Here is a 21,096-nt window from a genome sequence, read left to right as displayed (position 1 = left end):
ACACGGGCACACACACACACACACATACACACACATACACACACACACACACACACACACACACACACACACACACACACACACATTTATATACCGTATGTACGAGATCATGACATTTCTTTGTAAGGTAATATCTGTTAAGTAATATCTATATGTTTGGTAAATTTTACCAGTGTCCATAATGCAGGTGCCCCGTCCAGAGCATTAATATATACAACATTTACATATTCTGTTGGTTATAATATACAAGACAAATCTTAGACTATTTCATTTGATTTTGTACAACTGATGGCAACCACCCCAAAAACAAAATGGAAAAAATAAAAATGGTCAAAAACAAATGAAACTTGCCTGACCTCACTGAACTTAATGTATTTTATTTCCGAGATGTTCAGCTGAACAACACATTACCATCTCTACCACCCAGCTGCAAACACCAACCTTCTAACCTAACACAACTTAACCTAGTCTACCACGTAAAAAAGAAATGACAGTTGTGAATTTACAGAAAGAACCTGATATCAAGATCTGCGCAAGGAAACTAACATAGTACACTAAAAACAGGTTGTATATTAGTGGTATTCAGTACCGACAAGATGATGAATTAAGCACATGTGCAAAATCTGAGTATCTTGTAGACGTTTCGCCATCCAGTGGCGACATCAATACAGTACATGGACATCATATGAAGACTAGAAATGTATACAGCAGACAGTGGAAGCCGAGGTAAACAGTCCCTCAGCCTAGGAGCTGAGGGACTGATTACCTCGGCTTACACTGTCAGCTGTATATATCTCTAGTCTTCATATGATGTCCATGTATTGTATTGATGACGCCACTGGATGGCGAAACGTCTACAAGATACCCAGATTTTGCACATGTGTCTAATTCATAAGAATAGGTTACAATATATCTATTTACAAAGATGTGCTCTCTGCCTCTCATTATCCTTTTACTTTAAAAATCAACTGTGGGAACATGATTAGAACTAATAATTGTGGATACAATTCGAGATAATCTTTAAGGCATAATTCTTTAGATTTTTCCTACTGAGGCATTTTCTTACCTGCTATTTTGTTTTACTTGTGACCTGTTTTGGGAGTTTTTCTACTATCGCGACCTGACGCTGGACCAGGCCTCCCTGCTGATTACCTGTTCGACTAGGTTGGTGCTATTGGCGGCCCGCCAGCCTACATATCGATCACAACCTAGTTGATCTGGCACACAGCGGAGGTAGTGATCCGATTTCCTCTTGAAGAGCACCACACTGGTTCTATCAACATTTCTGACATTTGCTGGTAGCAGACTGACAAGTCTAGGCCCAAGGATGTTGACACAGCGCTCTCGTATTATGCCAGTGATTCAGCTCCTTTTCGCCGAATGGGGGAGAGGGTTATTTTACTCTTCCATTCCTTTAACTTCATTACGTTGTTATAGTAGTGTACAGATTTGGGATTAGCCCTCTCTACTAACTTCCATGTGGCTATTATCGTGTCTCTCGCCTTTTTTCTATAGGGCCCATTTCCAGTTCTTTGAGCGTTCTTAGCAGTTTAAATGTTTTATTGGTTCTATGCGGCAAGTAAACACTCTCTGCATTTGAGGCAGTTTATGTTGAATTCAACAATCCATTTAAAAGTGTCCCACGCAGGAGACATGAAAAAAGTAGAGGCACACGGTATTAGAGAAGTTCTGTCCTGGATAAAAACATGGCTGACCGATACACAACAAAGAATTTGCATAAATGGGAAGAGCTCAGAATGGAGACCCATTACAAGTGGTGCTCCACACGAGACAGTATTAGTTGTCACACCCGAGAACTTCAGGATGAGATGAATAACTTGACACTGTGGTGAGAAACCTGAATGATGCTTCCTTGGTCCGGTCCCAGACCAGGCCTCCCGGTGGACCAAGACCTGATCAACCAGGCTGTTATTGGTGGCCGCACGCAGTGATACACTTTAATGTGGGCTAATGTAAGGTTCTGATCCTGGGAGAAGAAAAACAACCACAGCACTTAAACTAAATAAAAAACTTGATAAGAACGAATTTAAAAAAAAAAAGATTTAGGAGTTCTGGTAGCAAAATGATCGAAAAGCAAGACAACAGTGAATGATGACAACAAAGTTCATAGACTTGTAGGTTCCACAGCAAGTAGTATAACAGGAGTCTCAAGGATATGCTTCAACTTAATATATTATTGGTAAGACTTCCTTTAGAGTATACAGCTTACCAAAGCTCTCCATATTACCGAATGAACGCAAATGCGCTGGAAAACAGAAAAGATGATACGAAGTTAATTCCCTGTATCAGAAACCTTACCGACAAAGACAAGTTGAAGAAACTGAACTCGCGCTCTCTAGCAACGCAAACAATTGGCTGGATATGGTTGAAGCGTACATATGGAGATTCGGAATAAATAAGGGGAATATAAACAGTGTTGAAAACATTCAACAGGACTAAACACCTAACGGATTGAAGTTGTATAAATTTATATTTAGAAAGGATATAAGAAAATACTTGTTTGGAAACACAGGTACACATGAGCGGAACAAACTGTCTTTCAAGGCAGATAAAAACATAGATCTGGAGAATGTAGAGAGAACTTTCACTGACCATATAAATTCATTAAAACAACTCAATTATTGAGAACACTGAGACAATGACCCCACCATCAATAATGAGGTAGGTTGATATAGCATGACTGCGGCGAGTACTTTAGGCACCTTTAAAACAAGGTTAGCAAAAACTACTGCTTTAAAGAAGTGTTTAAAAAGAAAAAATCATATTTTTTTTGTATTTCTGTTGGTTTTAATTGTATGTTGGTTTTATTTTAAGCCTTTCTTTTTATTTTTAAAGTTACTGAGAGTAAACATTACATTCAGAATGATTTAGCAATTGCTTAATAACCGTTACCTCCTTGAGGTTGAACTACATAATTACAATCCCGATGTTATACTCTTGAACGAAACAGCTGCAAGAGTTGATCAACATATTAAATTACGTGGTTACTGTACTGTGGAGAAATCGAGAGGACCCTTTAGTGGTGTAGCCATCTTAGTTAAATTAGGCTATACATTTAAAAATATTCATGTTGATGAAGATAACATTCTTGCAATAGAAATGACGACGTCTCATGGACAACTAGTGATAGGAACTGGATATTTTCCCCCGAGACAACAATATATAGAGTCAATTCCTCTACATAGGATATTAAGCAGAAATATTCCAACAATTCTAGCGGGAGATTTTAATGCTCATCACCCTGCCCTCTTCAACTGTGGAGCTGGTATTCCACTGGGTGACTTAAAACGAAAACAACTATTTAATATCATGACAGCTAGAAACTTGTCATTTCAAGGCCCATTCTTTAAATCGTACATTGGACCTCATCCAGGGACACCAGATATAGTACTGACAAACATAGACTGTGACATCTTTCACTGTCGTATATCTCCTGGTGGAAATGTAGGATCTGACCATATCCCTGTTATAATACAACTACAAACTTCTCCATTTAGAATACCTGTACCTCCTAAACCCAATCTTAACACCCTAGGATTTGACCCCTTCAGGGCATTTCTGGGTGAAGATGAAATTGTGTCATTGGAAAATCTACCTTCCACTGCAATTGATGATGCAATCAGGTCCCTGCATAATCGAATAATTGAAGCTACTAATGCAACTTGTCATTTAGTTTCCACAAAGATATACCAACAATATAAATCTACTAAGGAAATTATAGACAATTTAAGAAATTATCAAGCAGAATGTCGAAGGCATCTTCAAACGCGACAACCACCAGCAGCTACACTGCACCGATTAAGGCAAGAATTAATTAACATGATTAGTCATCACAAACGGGACTTATGGAAATTGCTAGTTCCTCAAGCTAATCAGTATAAACGTGAACCAGCAAAATTTTGGAGTAAGATCCGACAACTTTTAGGGGCAAAGCACAAGGCTCCTAACTACCTAGTTCATACCTTCACTGATGAGGATGATGAAGATGTTGAAATTAAACTTGACGATCCACAGGACCAGGCTAATCTGATGGGTGATGTATGGGAGAAAATTCTCTCCCACAATAACAGTCGTCAATTTAACAATAATCACTATCAGTTGGTAAATGAATGGAGAGATGAGAACTTGGATGATCTACAACCACTACCTTCCATTGATACTTCAACTCTTGAAGATACCCACCCGCTTACTAGACCTATTACATTACTAGAGATGAGTCAGGTTATTGGAAGAATGCGAAATAGAGCCCCTGGCCTCTCTGGAATAACAATGAAACAATTAAAGTTCCTCCCCAGAAATTGTAAACAGTCTTTGGTCAATATCTTTAATGCCATCTTGGCCTCAGGACATTTTCCAATGGTTATTAAGACTGCTAGGATGATCTTTCTTGGTAAGCCCAATAAAGACATCCACCAACCTGGGAACTATAGACCTATATCTTTACTTGAAGTCACTGGAAAAGTTCTTGAGAAGGTCATTTCCAACAGATTGAACTACTATATGGAGTTTAATCACTTTTTTACTGAAAAACAATTTGGCTTTCGAACACATAGAGGTACCAATCATGCAATAAATGTTATTTTCGATACTGTAGCAAGTCTAAAACATCAGGGCAATCTTGCCTTAATTGCCACCAGAGATGTTCATAAAGCTTTTGATAGCTTATGGCATGATGGCCTTATATACAAACTCATTGACCTACCAGACCATAACTGGACTTTTCTCATATTAATATATAATTTCTTAACTCAAAGAAAAATCATTCCCACCTTTCATGGCAGGTCGACAGAGCCTTTTATACCGACAGCTGGTGTCCCACAAGGTTCTTGTCTCAGTCCACTCCTGTTCAACATTTATGTGAATGACCTTCCTCAACCAGAGTTTAATGATACAATTGTGACACAGTTTGCAGATGATGTTATTCATGTCGTCTCATCAACTCCGGTAACAGGAAAATACAAGTATGAGAGAGTCATAGAAAAAATGAATATTGAACTTCGTAGAACATCTAATTGGGAAAAGAAATGGAGAATTACGACTAATCCTGACAAGGTCCTTGTTAACACGATAGGATGTTTTGCATCAACAATTGAAGATAAAGGAGGTATCTCCATAAGAGGTACACCTGTAGCCATTAGAAACCCTAACAAGATTATGGGATATGAAATAGACAGGCTGCTCCACTCAACATCTCATGTAACTAAAAAGGTCAACATAGCCAAAGCCGGTCTTAGCAGTCTCTTTCGATTCAATCAAGCCCCTCAACATGTCAAAAAACATCTGTATAAAATTATAATAAGACCTATACTCGAATACCCTTGTGTCCCAATGTCATTAACAACAAAGACCAACATGCTACGGTTACAAAGGGTCCAGAATAGAGCTCTTCGCATCATTACCGATACCAGGAGGAGAGACAGAGTTAAAATGGCAGATTTACACATACAACAAGATATTACTGCCATAAATGTACGCCTTGACACCCTAAAAAAGAAACAACTCTACACAATGCAAGAACTATACATGCCAGATAGAGAACATCCTATACAAGTGGTAAATACCACGGATTATATCATCAATACTCCTCACAGGACTCAAAGGATGACTCTCCCACAGAGGGTCCGTCGTTTTATCCATAAAGATGATTACCATCGACCAATGATATTGAGCAACCTCCCTGATGAAGAAGATTGGGTAACACCAGAACCCTTCTATGTATACTGAGAAAATCATCGCCCCCAATTAGGGAGACATCTTATATAACAATCTAATGTAAACATTATGCTATTCACCATGGCTGGACACCATCTGTAAGAAGCCATTGTCACGTAATTCTATAAACTGGCCAGAAAATTATCGCCTTCATTGTCGCATAAATATCCGTTGTGCAATCGCAAAAAAACAATTGCAACTTGTATAATTACTACCAATTCAGAGTCATGTACTTATATATCTGTTATATCTATGTGACTCTGATGGGTTAGTATTATACCCCTTGAAGAATATCTTATCATTTCACATACACTTTTTAAATTACACCAAAGTGGTTGGGCCACTTACCTTTTATATCCTACCTCTCTCCCCCCTCCCACCCTTTTCCAATATTTCCATCCTTACCCATCCTCCTTCCTTACCCATCTTACCAAAGCTCTGGTCATAAGAAGAAGAAGAAGTTTTATCACTCATTAGACTCATGCAGTTGTAATACAATGTTGAGAACACTACCACAGAGAATGTTTGCTGTTGCTACATGCTGCACCGGTCGCCGCAAAAGTAACAATTTTGACTAAGAAAGAGAGTCACGGGGGAAAAGTTACATTTTATTTAAATACCCTAAACTTTAATTCTGTGACTTTTTTTCCACTGGATCCTGGAGCACCCACTTCCAGTGACATGAAAGTATAACTGGAAGTGCACTACTTCAAGTGCACCCACTTCCAGTGACATGAAAGTATAACTGGCAGTGCACTACTTCAAGTGCACCCACTTCCAGTGACATGAAAGTATAACTGGCAGTGCACTACTTCAAGTGCACCCACTTCCAGTGACATGGAAGTATAACTGGCAGTGCACTACTTCAAGTGCACCCACTTCCAGTGACATGGAAGTATCACTGGCAGTGCACCCACTTCCAGTGACATTGAAGTATCACTGGAAGTGCACCCACTTCCAGTGACATTGAAGTATCACTGGCAGTGCACCCACTTCCAGTGACATTGAAGTATCACTGGAAGTGCACCCACTTCCAGTGACAAGGAAGTATCACTGGAAGTGTATCCACTTCCAGTGACATGGAAGTATCACTGGAAGTGCACCCACTTCCAGTGACATGGAAGTATCACTGGAAGTGCACCCACTTCCAGTGACATTGAAGTATCACTGGAAGTGCACCCACTTCCAGTGACAAGGAAGTATCACTGGAAGTGCACCCACTTCCAGTGACAAGGAAGTATCACTGGAAGTGCACCCACTTCCAGTGACATTGAAGTATCACTGGAAGTGCACCCACTTCCAGTGACAAGGAAGTATCACTGGAAGTGCACCCACTTCCAGTGACATTGAAGTATCACTGGAAGTGCACCCACTTCCAGTGACAAGGAAGTATCACTGGAAGTGCACCCACTTCCAGTGACAAGGAAGTATCACTGGAAGTGCACCCACTTCCAGTGACAAGGAAGTATCACTGGAAGTGCACCCACTTCCAGTGACAAGGAAGTATCACTGGAAGTGCACCCACTTCCAGTGACAAGGAAGTATCACTGGAAGTGCACCCACTTCCAGTGACAAGGAAGTATCACTGGAAGTGTACCCACTTCCAGTGACATGGAAGTATCACTGGAAGTGCACCCACTTCCAGTGACATTGAAGTATCACTGGAAGTGCACCCACTTCCAGTGACAAGGAAGTATCACTGGAAGTGGGTGCACTTCCAGTGACAAGGAAGTATCACTGGAAGTGCACCCACTTCCAGTGACATTGAAGTATCACTGGAAGTGCACCCACTTCCAGTGACAAGGAAGTATCACTGGAAGTGCACCCACTTCCAGTGACATTGAAGTATCACTGGAAGTGCACCCACTTCCAGTGACAAGGAAGTATCACTGGAAGTGTACCCACTTCCAGTGACATGGAAGTATCACTGGAAGTGCACCCACTTCCAGTGACATTGAAGTATCACTGGAAGTGCACCCACTTCCAGTGACAAGGAAGTATCACTGGAAGTGCACCCACTTCCAGTGACATTGAAGTATCACTGGAAGTGCACCCACTTCCAGTGACAAGGAAGTATCACTGGAAGTGCACCCACTTCCAGTGACATTGAAGTATCACTGGAAGTGCACCCACTTCCAGTGACAAGGAAGTATCACTGGAAGTGCACCCACTTCCAGTGACATTGAAGTATCACTGGAAGTGCACCCACTTCCAGTGACATTGAAGTATCACTGGAAGTGCACCCACTTCCAGTGACAAGGAAGTATCACTGGAAGTGCACCCACTTCCAGTGACATTGAAGTATCACTGGAAGTGCACCCACTTCCAGTGACAAGGAAGTATCACTGGAAGTGCACCCACTTCCAGTGACATTGAAGTATCACTGGAAGTGCACCCACTTCCAGTGACAAGGAAGTATCACTGGAAGTGCACCCACTTCCAGTGACATTGAAGTATCACTGGAAGTGCACCCACTTCCAGTGACAAGGAAGTATCACTGGAAGTGCACCCACTTCCAGTGACAAGGAAGTATCACTGGAAGTGCACCCACTTCCAGTGACATTGAAGTATCACTGGAAGTGCACCCACTTCCAGTGACAAGGAAGTATCACTGGAAGTGCACCCACTTCCAGTGACATTGAAGTATCACTGGAAGTGCACCCACTTCCAGTGACAAGGAAGTATCACTGGAAGTGCACCCACTTCCAGTGACAAGGAAGTATCACTGGAAGTGCACCCACTTCCAGTGACAAGGAAGTATCACTGGAAGTGCACCCACTTCCAGTGACAAGGAAGTATCACTGGCAGTGCACCCACTTCCAGTGACAAGGAAGTATCACTGGAAGTGCACCCACTTCCAGTGACAAGGAAGTATCACTGGAAGTGTACCCACTTCCAGTGACATGGAAGTATCACTGGAAGTGTACCCACTTCCAGTGACATGGAAGTATCACTGGAAGTGTACCCACTTCCAGTGACAAGGAAGTATCACTGGAAGTGTATCCACTTCCAGTGACATGGCAGTATCACTGGAAGTGTACCCACTTCCAGTGACATGGAAGTATCACTGGCAGTGGGTGTCACTCCAAACAAATTAGGAACAGAGAGATGGCTGGGAAATTGGTATTTCTTAAAAAAGAAAATGAGCGAAGATTTGAATTTAGAAGTCAGATACCTAGAGAATCTTAACCTCCAGTAAAGAGCAAAGTTACTGTGAATAATGATCATTTAAAATACACAGTCTGCTTAAGACAGTAATGTTTTATACTTTACCTCTGATAATTAATGTTTCAAAGCAAACTCAAATAAAATTTGGTTATATTCCTCCAGGTAATAGGTAAACAAATAAAATCTATTTAATCACTCTAAGCGCTAAACCCTAAGGGCTTAATAAAGAAAATGGTAAACGCGGTAAACTGTACAAGACTTTATCATTTTTCTAATTTATTTTAAAAGAAGGATTTATGAAAAGTTTGTCAAGTCTGAATAACACTTCTTAAATGACTCAAATTTTACATTATATAGAAAATTTTATTATTACTAATGATAATACGAGATTAATTACCAGTCTTAACTTTGTAAACAATGGGCAAGTTTTGTTGCACTTGTTGAGATGAAGCAAATATAGCAAGATGGTCAGAGTCGCGGGGGCGGTGACCCCTGGAACACCCTCCAGGAAGCTTTACGACATGTTGGATAAAAAGGACACAAGTGCAACTAATGTGACGTTTAACTGTGACAACGTTTTGCTCTCCAGGAGCTTTGTCAAGCTTGACAGAGTTCCTGGAGAGCGAAACGTTGCCACAAGAAAATGTCGCAGTTGCACTTGTTTCCTTTTACCTAAGATATTGTCAGTAATTCTAGCAACATCACTACAGCTTGACAACAGTAACAGAATATGAAGTAACTTGTACATCCACACACTTGATCATGGATTCAAATTTAAATATTATGATTGTCATTTTAGCTTCAGTGGTGATAAAAATCTATACAGATCATTAAAAACCATCCGGTAATAATAAAAACCAACAAAAACTTTTTATAACTAAGAAAAAAATGTATAGATTTTTTTGTTTAGGTTAAACCATTTGGTTTACACCACTGGTTTAAATCAGCCAACCCTGCCATTTTAAAAATAGGTTAGGTAGTTAAGTGGGAGTGGTTAGGTGAGAGTAAAACCTACCTAACATGGGTCACTGTGCCTGATGCTGTAATCCCTTATTCTTAGGTTCTTATATCAAGTAGTTTTAAGTAAGGGAATTCCCAGGGTTACTCTTCAACACTGGTAAGACCTCATTTACATAAGCTTTCTCAGTTCTGGTTTTACTGAAATGAACTGGAAAACATACAGAGAATGATATAGGCTGGAGAGAGACACCGGTGGGTGAGAGATGGGATCTGGAAGGGAAAGTAAACACAAATGTAGTATAATGCAATCCTTTATTGACTACGTTTTGCCCTCAGAGTGGGCTTTATCAAGTCACAAACAGATCTGTAGATGAATGGTTCAGAGAACCGACACATTGATAAGTTAGACACATGTGCAACTCTTGGGTATCTTTATTGAGGAAACGTTTCGCCACACAGTGGCTTCATCAATCCATACAAATGAGAAACGTGAAGAACAGGAGGAGAATTAGGTAATCAGTCCCTCAACCTTGAGTCGATGTGGTCAGTCCATCAATCTTGAATAGAATACAGCATATCGGCGGAGAAGGAGCTTATATACTGTAGGCAGGAGAGGTGCAGCAGTCGTAGGTGGTGTCACATTTGTCCAATGTGGAAGTCGTAGTCGTAGGTGGTGTTATATTTGTCCAATGTGGAAGTCCACATTGGACAAATATAACACCACCTACGATGCTGCACCTCTCCTGCCTGCGGTATATAAGCTACTTCTCCGCCGATATGCTGTATTCAAAATTGATGGACTGACTACATCGACTCAAGGTTGAGGGACTGATTACCTCATTCTCCTCCTGTTCTTCACGTTTCTCCTTTGTATGGACTGATGAAGCCACTGTGTGGCGAAACGTTTCCTCAATAAAGATACCCAAGAGTTGCACATGTGTCTAATTTATCACAAACAGATCTACCTGGACAAAGAGTACACGAGTAGGGTGGAGAGTCAGGTGGAGAATACCGGATAGATTGTATGTGAGATGGACCTGCACGGGATGGGCAAGTACATTCTCCACCCGAGTCTCCACACTATATATGCTCGCGTACCCTCTACCCAGGCATATCTGTTTCTGACTTGATAAAGACCACTGTGAGGGCGAAACGTAGTCAATACAAGATCGCATTGCACTGCATTTGTGTTTAATTTTCCATCGTGTCGGTATTTTATACCGTTTATCTTCATCTGAGAGATGGATCTGCCGAGCCTGAGCCTAGAGACCTACTGCAGTGCTCCGGCTATACTACCAGTGATCTTTCCTAAAGAGAGAAGTTAAAAGTATTAATTTACACTCTAGAAAGTAACAGCATGGACCAGTTGGTTACTAGAGTGGTAAAACTTACCTGTGACGTCTCCGTCATTAGTCTGGCTCCTGGAAATTCCGGTCACTTGACCTGACCTGACCCTTACTTTTGATCACCTTTCAGACGAGTGCACCAAATTCCCGCCACTCATCGGACCAGATCACGACTCGCTGAGTTCTTCTCATATACGGTTCGCTTTACTGCGATCACTTTTTCTAGACAAATCCCTTATTATCTGAACACAAATCACTCATATTATCTGAACACAAATCACTCATATTATCTGAACACAAATCACTCATATTATCTGAACACAAATCACTCATATTATCTGTTTAGCTCACAGGCTAGGATGAATTGCTACTCTCAGTGCCTAGCATTACTTGCTACCGTTCAGTGCCTAGGATCACTTATCTTGTGGTGGCTAAGATCATTTGTTATTTTTCAGTTCCTAGGACCACTTGCTACTCTCAGTGCCTAGCATCACTAAACACTTCTACCTTATTACTCACAAAAAATAATTAACGTTTTAATCTTGGTATATCAGGGCACATGTCTTCTGCCAGGATGATGATACGGTTGAGATGACAGCGTGAGCTCACTGTCTTGATCCCAAGTGAGTGATGGGCAGGGAGCTCATCTGAAGGTGTGAGCTTACTGTCTTGATCCCAGGTGAGTGGTGGGTGGGGGAGATCAGGTGAGTACAAACGCCTGTGGGGGTATGACAACACAAGTGTACTGAGGGGAAGCACAGCCTCACTGATGCTCTGTACTCTACCTTCCTCCCTCCCCTCACTCACAACACTGAGGTGTGTACTCGCCCTTCCTCACTACAATGAGGTGTGTACTCACCCTCCTCCCTCACTACAATGAGGTGTATACTCACCCTCTTCCCTGATTGTAATGAGGTGTGTACTCACCCCCTCCTTCACTCACTACAATGAGGAGTGTACTCACCCTCCTCCCTCCCTCACTACAATGAGGTGTGTACTCACCCTCCTCCCTCACTCACTACAATGAGGTGTGTACTCACCCTCCTCCCTCACTCATTACAATGAGGTGTGTACTCACCCTCCTCACTACAATGAGGTGTGTACTCACCCTCCTCTCTCACTCACTACAATGAGGTGTGTACTCACCCTCCTCCCTCACTCATTACAATGAGGTGTGTACTCACCCTCCTCCCTCACTCATTACAATGAGGTGTATACTCACCCTCCTCCCTCATTACAATGATGTGTATACTCACCCTCCTCCCTCACTCATTACAATGAGGTGTGTACTCACCCTCCTCTCTCACTCACTACAATGAGGTGTGTACTCACCCTCCTCCCTCACTCATTACAATGAAGTGTGTACTCACCCTCCTCCCTCACTCATTACAATGAGGTGTATACTCACCCTCCTCCCTCACTCATTACAATGAGGTGTATACTCACCCTCCTCCCTCAATCATTACAATGAGTGTGTACTCACCCTCCTCCCTCACTCATTACAATGAGGTGTGTACTCACCCTCCTCCCTCACTCATTACAATGAGGTGTATACTCACCCTCCTCCCTCACTCATTACAATGAAGTGTGTACTCACCCTCCTCCCTCACTCATTACAATGAGGTGTGTACTCACCCTCTTCCCTGATTATAATGAGGTGTGTACTCACCCTCTTCCCTTGTCAGTAGTGTTACTGAATTTCCTTGTGATATACTTGTGTAGTATATCGTAGGTGTATCATCCATATTATACATAGGTTCCCTACCCAGCTAGGCTCAGTGGTTAGCATGTGTGACGTCACGCAGTGACCCAGGTGAGCGGTCGCCCGCAGGCCTCCCTCTCAGTTCCAGTATAGGCACAGGCAAGAACAGGTAGGCTGGGCTATACTTCCCTCACGACTCTGTTAATACACGTGTTATCGACCATCCCCGGGTGTATCCTTTCACCACCTTATCTCCTAGGAACCCCTTACAATACCCTCACTCACTACAACGAGGTGTGTACTCACCCTCCTCCCTACCCAACTAATCGGGAACGATTGGAAGTACTTGACTTGTACTCGCTGGAATGCAGGCGAGAGAGAGATGTCATTATCTACACTTGGAAAACCCTAGAAGGAATGGTCCCAAATCTGCACACAAAAGTCACTCCCTACAAAACTAAAATCCTGGGCAGGCGGTGTAAAATACCCCCAATGAAAATAAGGGGGCGCCATAGGTACACTAAGAAAAAACACCCTAAGTCTCCGGGGCCCAAGACTGTTCGACAGCCTCCCACCATGGTGCTGGATTAGCCAGGCTGTGATTCGTACTTTGGACTATGTGCGGCCAGCAGTAACAACCTGGTTGATCAGGCCCTGATCGACCGGGAGGCCTTGTCGTGGACCGGGCCGCGGGGGCGTTAATCCCCGGAATACCCTCCAGGTAGACTCCCCCCACTCACTACAATGAGGAGTGTACTCACCCTCCTTCCTCACTCGTTCACCACACAGGTGTGTACTCATTATTCTCTCTCCATCACCAAAAGTGTACTCACCCTCCTCCTACCCTCACTCACTACTGAGGAGTGTACTCACCACCCACCCTCACTCACTACCCAGGGTCAGGTTTCCCATCCTCCACTACCCTCCTCTCCCCCTCACTCACTATACCAGTGCTCCAACATGTTACCAACACTACAAACACCCTCACCAACACACTCCACTCCTTATCTCTTCTACAGTATAAAACTCTCTCACTTTCCCATCTCCAAAACAACACCCATTTTCATTCCTTAAACGCAAAATTTTCCACACACACACACACACACACACACACACACACACACACACACACACACACACACACACACACACACACATATATATATATATATATATATATATATATATATATATATATATATATATATGCATGCCAGAGGCGCACTTACACTACAGTTATAATACTGCAACATAACACCCCTCCTTCAGAGTGCAGACACTGTGCTACCCATCTCCAGGACTCAAGTCCGGCCTGCCGGTTTACCTGAACCCCTTCATAAATATTACTTTGCTCACACTCCAACAGCACTTCAAATATTAAAAACCATTTGTCATAATGCACTCCTTTCAAATACGCTCACGCATGCTTGCTGGAAGTCCAGGCCCCTCGTACACGAAACCTCCTTTACCCCCTCCCTCCAACCTTTCCTAGGCCGACCCCTACCCCGCCTTCCCTCGACTACAGATTTATACACACTCTAAGTCATTCTGTTTCGTTCCATCCTCTCTACATATCCGAACCACCTCAGCAACCCCTCCTCAGCCCTCTGGATAATAATTTTGGTAATCATGCACCTTCTCCTAATTTCTGAACTACGAATTTTCTGCATTATACTCACACCACACATTGCCCTCAGACATGACATCTCCACTGCCTCCAGCCTTCTCCTCATTGCAACGTTCACCACCCATGTTTCACACTGATGATCCTTTTCAAATCACTTGTTCTCTCTAGGCTGGAATACTGCTGTACATTAACATATAGTGTACTCGTTGGAACGCAGGAGGGAGAGATTGTCTATCCCTACGAACTATATCAAGCATTAGGGGAATTGCTCATCACATTCCCCTCTTTGCTTCCACGGACAAAGTTCACATTTATAGTGTTGTTATAACTATACCACAGACTCCTCAGTGCACCACTCACCCTTCTCCCCTCATCAATTCTATGATTCACCTCATCCTTCATTTGCTGACACGTCCACTCCTAAATATCTGAATACATTCACCTCCTCCATGGTTTCTCCCTCCAATCTGATATCCAATCTTTCGTCACCTAATCTTTTTATCCTCATCACCTTACTCTTTCCTATATTCACTTTTAATTTTCTTCTTTTACATACCTTACCAAATTCATCCACCAACCTCTGCAACTTCTCTTCAGAATCTCCCAAAAGCACAGTGTCATCAGCAAAGAGCAACTGCGACAACTTCCACTTTGTTTTAGATTTTTTATCTTTTAACCTCACATCTCTTGCCAAGACCCTTGCATTCGCTTGTCTTACAACCCCATCCATAAATATATTAAACAACCAGTGACATCACACATCCTTGTCTAAGGCCTACTTTTACTAGGAAATAAGCTCCCTCTCTCCTACATACTCTAACCTGAGCCTCACTATCCTCATAAAAACTCAGTAACCTACCTCTTATTCCATACACCTGCAACATCTGCCACATTACCCTCTATCCACCCTGTCATACGCCTTTTCCAAATCCATAAATGCCACAAAAACCTTTTTACCCTTACCTAAATGCTGTACACTTTTCCTAAAGCCACCTTGTTCATCTACTATCCTACTTTCCGTCTTACTCTTAATTCTTTCAATAATGACTACCATACACTTTACCAAGTATACTCAAAAGACTTATTTCCCTATAATTTTTTCACTCTCTTTTGTCCCCTTTGCCTTTATACAAAGGAACTATGTACGCTCTCTGGCAATCCCTAGGTACCTTACCCTCTTCCATACATTTATTAAATAATAGCACCAACCACTCCAAAACTATATCCCACCTGCTTTTAACATTTTTACCTTTAGCCCATCAATCCCAGCTGCCTTACCCTCTTTCATTCGACCCACTGCCTTACGAACTTCCCCCACACTCACAACTGGCTCTTCCTCACTCCTACAAGATGTTATTCCTCCCTGTCCTCTACACAAAATCACAGCTTCCCTATTTTCATCAACATTTAACAATTCCTGAAAATATTCCCTCCATCTTCCCGATACTTCTAACTCTCCATTTAATAACTCTCCTCTCCTGTTTTTAACTGTCAAATCTATTTCCCTAGGCTTCAACGTATTAATCTAACTCCAAAACTTTTTTCTTATTTTCAACAAAGTTTGTTAATAACATCTCACCCACTCTCTCATTTGCTCTCGTTTTACATTGCTTCACCACTCTCTTAACCTCTCTTTTTCTCTCCATATACTCTTCCCTCCTTGCATCACTTCTACCTGGCAAAAACCTCTCATATGCTAACTTTTTCTCCCTTACTACTCTCTTTTCATCATTCCACCAATCGCTCCTCTTCCCTCCCGCACCCACTTTCCTGTAACCACAAACTTCTGCTGAACACTCTAACACTACATTTTTAAACCTACCCCATACATTTTCGACCCCATTGCCTATACTCTCACTAGCCCATCTATCCTATATGTATGAGACATATATATATATATATATATATATATATATATATATATATATATATATATATATATATATATATATATATAACACATCGGCCGTCTCCCACCAAGGCAGGGTGGCCTGAAAAATAAAAATTTTCATCATTCACTCCATCACTGTCTTGCCAGAGGCACGCTTATATTACAGTTATAAAATTGCAACATTAACACCCCTCCCTCAGAGTGTAAACACTGTACTTCCCATTTCCAGGACTCAAGTCAGGCCTGCTGGTTTCCCTGAATCCCTTCATAAATGTTACCTTGCTCACACTCCAACAGCACATCAAGTCCTAAAAACCATTTGTCTCCATTCACTCCTATCTAACATGCTCATGCATGCTTGCTGGAAGTCCAAGCCCCTCGCACACAAAACCCTCTTTACCCCTTCCCTTCAACCTTTTCTAGGCCGACCCCTTCCTCGCCTTCCCTCCACCACAGATTTATACACTCTTGGAATCATTCTATTTCCTTCCATCCTCTCTACGTATCTGAACTACCTCAACAACCTCTCCTCAGCCCTCTGGATAATAGTTTTGGTAATCCTGCACCTCCGCCTAATTTCCAAACTACCAATGCTCAGCATTATATTCACACCACACATTGCTCTCAGACATGACATCTCCACTGCCTCCAGCCTTTTCCTTGTTGCAACATTCACCACCCATGTTTCACACTCATATAAGAGTGTTGGTATAACTATAGTCTCATACATTCCCCTCTGTTTCCATGGACAAAGTTGTCTCCACAGGCTTCTAAGTGCACCTTTTTCCTTTCATCAATTCTGTGATTCACCTCATCTTTCATAGACCCATCTGCTGACACGTCCACTCCTAAATATCTAAATACATTCACCTCCTCCATACTCTCTCCCTCCAATCTGATATCCAATCTTTCGTCACCTAATTTTGTTATCACTTTACTCTTTCCTATATTCATTTTTAATTTTTTCTCTTACATAGCCAACCAAACTCATCCACCAATCTGCCACTTTACAGAATCTCCCAAAAACAGAGTGTCATTAGCAAAGAGCAACTGTGGCAACTCCCACTTTGTGTTAGATTCTTTATCTTTTAACCCCACACCTCTTACCACCACCCGAGCATTCAATTTTCTTACAACCCCAGCTATAAATATATTGAACAACCATGGTTCCTTAAGAAGCTAGGAAAAAGACATCAGGGCAACTAGCGGTCCCAGGGCGGCTACGATAGACTGAATATGGATGTAGGCTCACGCCTGCAAAACTCTTTTATATATAAAGTTATAAGAGTGATGAATGGTGACAATGGGTACTCTGACGGGTACTCATACTCTTCCAGCTTCTTACCTGAGTTACACCCCAGTAAAATCTCTCCAGGATCTCAGCCGCTCTGATACCAGTGTCTCATTCTTTTGCCACTCCCAACTTACTTAAGCTGGTGCTCTGCTCTCAACTAAATGTACCCAATCAGTTGTATCTTGGCACTTACTGAGTTTTAGACCAATAAAATCTGACGTAGGAGAGGGTCTACAAAAATAAAAAATTATCACTTCTCAATAGCATAAGAGATAACCTCTCATTATCAGGCCAGCAGATAACAGGTGATAAGAATATGGAGGTACACGAATTACCAACATGACATAACACACTAAGTCTCGCTTTCCTTCACGCGTAATGTTAATTACCATGCACAGTCATCAAGAGTGAACCTGATAAGTTCCGCAAGTGAGTTTCTCAACAGGTTAGATAATATCATATCAGGTAATGGCAACAATCCTACTATCTGCCTCAGTGCTGGTGGAAATGATATCAGGAAGGGCAGGAGACAGGAGCTGCTAGATAAGTACAGGTCAGCTATAGATTTAGTTAGGTCTAAGTGAGGGATCCCAATCATATGTAGCATCTTGCCTACATGGGGAGTGGAGTGGGCAATGAATGGATGTCTAGGGTAATTGATGTAAATTGCTGGCTAGACAGGTACTGCAAGGAACTTGCAATCCCATTCACTGACAACTGGCAAATGTGATATGTATACAAGGGATGGGGTACATCTCTCTGGGACAGGAGTAGTAGTCAACTCGATTGAGGGAGCCACTGCTAACTTGTCTAGGATTTTAAACTGATAGATGATAAAGGTATGGGTGTGTGTGAGAAACAAACAGATTTCAGCACAAGGGATGAAAACAGCAGATAATACCAGGATACCTCAGGGATATGTTTAGTGGAATTATTCATCATAAAGTTACTAATAAAAGCAATGGAACTGGTAAGCAAACAAATAGTGACAGTAGAAGGCAGCAAGTGACTGGCTCAATTAAGGTTTACTAACAGTAGGAGGGTAAGAACCAGAGACCTGGTTCAACCTGAAAGATAGAATGCCTTCTGAATGCCACATAGAAGACTATAAATTATTCCACAATGATAGGATCAACAGGAAAAGTGGTGGAGTGGCAATGTAAGAGATAATTTAAATTGTTGCATTAGACAGGATATAAAATTAGAAGCACAGGACACTGAATTCGTTTGGCTACAGTTTTTGAGGGTCATGAAAAACTAATCTTAGGTGTGATTTACAGGCTCCCACACCTTGATAGAGAATGCAGTAAATTTCTATGGGACGAAATTCATAAGGCATCTAGATACTATGAAAATATTGTGTTAATGGGAGATTTTAACTTTAGGCAAACTGATTGGAGCAATTTGACAGGCAATCTTGAGTCTAGAGATTTTCTTGATACAATTCAGGATTGCTTTTTAAAACAGCTTGTGACAGAATCAACTAGAAGAAATAACCTGCTTGGCTTAGATCTTGCCAACAGGGAATCACAAATTAATAATCTTGAGGTTAATGATGAACTTGGGGAAAGCAATCACAAATCACCCAGTTTTAATATATCATGGAATTACCTTACTAATTACAATCAAGTCAATGTCCCTGACTTCCACTTGGCCGATTTCATAGGACTGAGAAATTACCTGGGTGAGGATGAACTGGAATGACCTGACTATGGGTCAGGTAGGAGGTGGTGGTTACCGATATGACATTTTTCAGAGCATGGTTCTAGATGCTCAGACTACTTATATTCCAAACAGGGAAACTAAATGTAACAAAAAAGACTAAATGGATAAATAGATTAAAACATCTCATAGCAAATCCAAAGGGAAGATGGGCGGTTAAGAAATCATATTCAGTTAAAAGAAGAAATAAAAAAGGAATAAGAAAAGCAGAGATTATGAGGTTAAGGTTACAAGGGATTCAAGGATTAACCCCAAAGTTTTTTTTTTTTTTTCAGATATACAGAGGTAAGATTAAAGACAAGACACGTCCCCTCAAAAGTTACTTGGGTCACATCACTGACAGTGATGAAAAAATGTGTAGATCTTTAACACTTATTTCCTCTCAGTTTTTATGCAGGAAGACACTAGCGAAATTCTCGTCGCATGTCAACGACTTAACAGAATGGACTGGCGAGTCCAATAAGTATGTCTCCTCACATCTGCTATCCCTGGTTACATAGCAGTAAACAGGTACCCAGGAGTTAGTTGACTGTTGCTGGTCACATCCTGAGGACCCCAACGGAAATAAGTCATAATGTGTTTTATTATTAACCTTCTGGAGTTATTAACCCTCTGAGATTAATAAAAGGAATGTGGTCGTTACCCTTTGCCCCACCAACAGTCACGTCCATCATCCACATGTGTGTGTAGATATATGTTCATGTGCGTGTATAAGTGCATGCACATGTGCATATTCTATGTATACACTGTGTGACTATCATACAGAATAAAAGTAGCATTTTTATTCTTTTTAATTTTATTGAAAGAAAAACCTGGAAAAAAGATGGAAAATCGTCACGAGGCTAGCGCCATTAAATACTGCAAAGCTTATAATAACTCCACATTGTTATTTACTGGTGTACCATTTACAGAATGTAGTTAGATATACTGTATTATCATATCCATATTCCTCTCCCTCTCTTCTATCTCCTATGAATAATATCTCTTGCCCTCACCCTGGAATGATGGTCACATCTTCAAATATTCCATTTATGTTGTGTATGGGAGAGACTATCCTGAGAGATGGTAATTCCTAACTGATAACGACTCCAACATAAAGTATTGCAGCAGTAAACTGTTGTTTCAAATTTTGTTTAAAAAAAATCTTCTTGACTACTGATGTTGAGCTACAAGGACAATCACCGTCATTTTGTAACACATTACGACACAGGTGTTAGGCAAGTCCATACCAGATATTACAACTCCCAGTTCTCCATCACTCCCTATACCACCACCACTCCCAGTTCTCCATCACTCCCTATACCACCACCACTCCCAGTTCTCCATCACTCCCTATACCACCACCACTCCCAGTTCTCCATCACTCCCTATACCACCACCACTCCCACTTCTCCATCACTCCTTATACCACCACCACTCCCACTTCTTCATCACTCCCTATACTACCACTCCCACTTCTCCATCACTCCCTATACCACCACTCCCCATACCACCACCACTCCCACTTCTCCATAACCCCCTATACCACCACCACCCCTCACACCACCACTCCCACTTCTCCATCACTCCCTATACCACCACTCCCACTTCTTCATCACTCCCTATACTACCACTCCCACTTCTCCATAACCCCCTATACCACCACCACCCTCA

The 21,096-nt window shown here is 41.7% G+C and overlaps 1 protein-coding gene across 5 annotated transcripts in view; it reads right to left on the bottom strand.

Annotated features, from left to right (window-relative positions):
• The window catches only part of LOC138852502 (SH3 domain-containing kinase-binding protein 1-like), a 623,965-nt gene that overhangs the window by 77,644 nt on the left and 525,225 nt on the right, over positions 1-21,096 (bottom strand). The window contains exon 2 of one of the 5 annotated variants that reach the window (XR_011391821.1): positions 11,254-11,449. The exons of 1 other annotated variant lie outside the window; for it this stretch is intronic. The gene's annotated coding sequence lies outside the window, so the exon portion shown is untranslated. Of the gene's footprint in view, positions 1-11,253; positions 11,926-21,096 lie in introns of all 5 variants that reach the window. 3 more of the 5 variants (XR_011391820.1, XR_011391822.1, XR_011391819.1) reach the window with 3 other exon arrangements.

Source organism: Cherax quadricarinatus, chromosome 10 (assembly GCF_038502225.1).
Source record: "Cherax quadricarinatus isolate ZL_2023a chromosome 10, ASM3850222v1, whole genome shotgun sequence".
NCBI classification, from domain to species: Eukaryota; Metazoa; Arthropoda; class Malacostraca; order Decapoda; family Parastacidae; genus Cherax; species Cherax quadricarinatus.
This window is presented reverse-complemented; position numbering and strand designations above follow the sequence as displayed.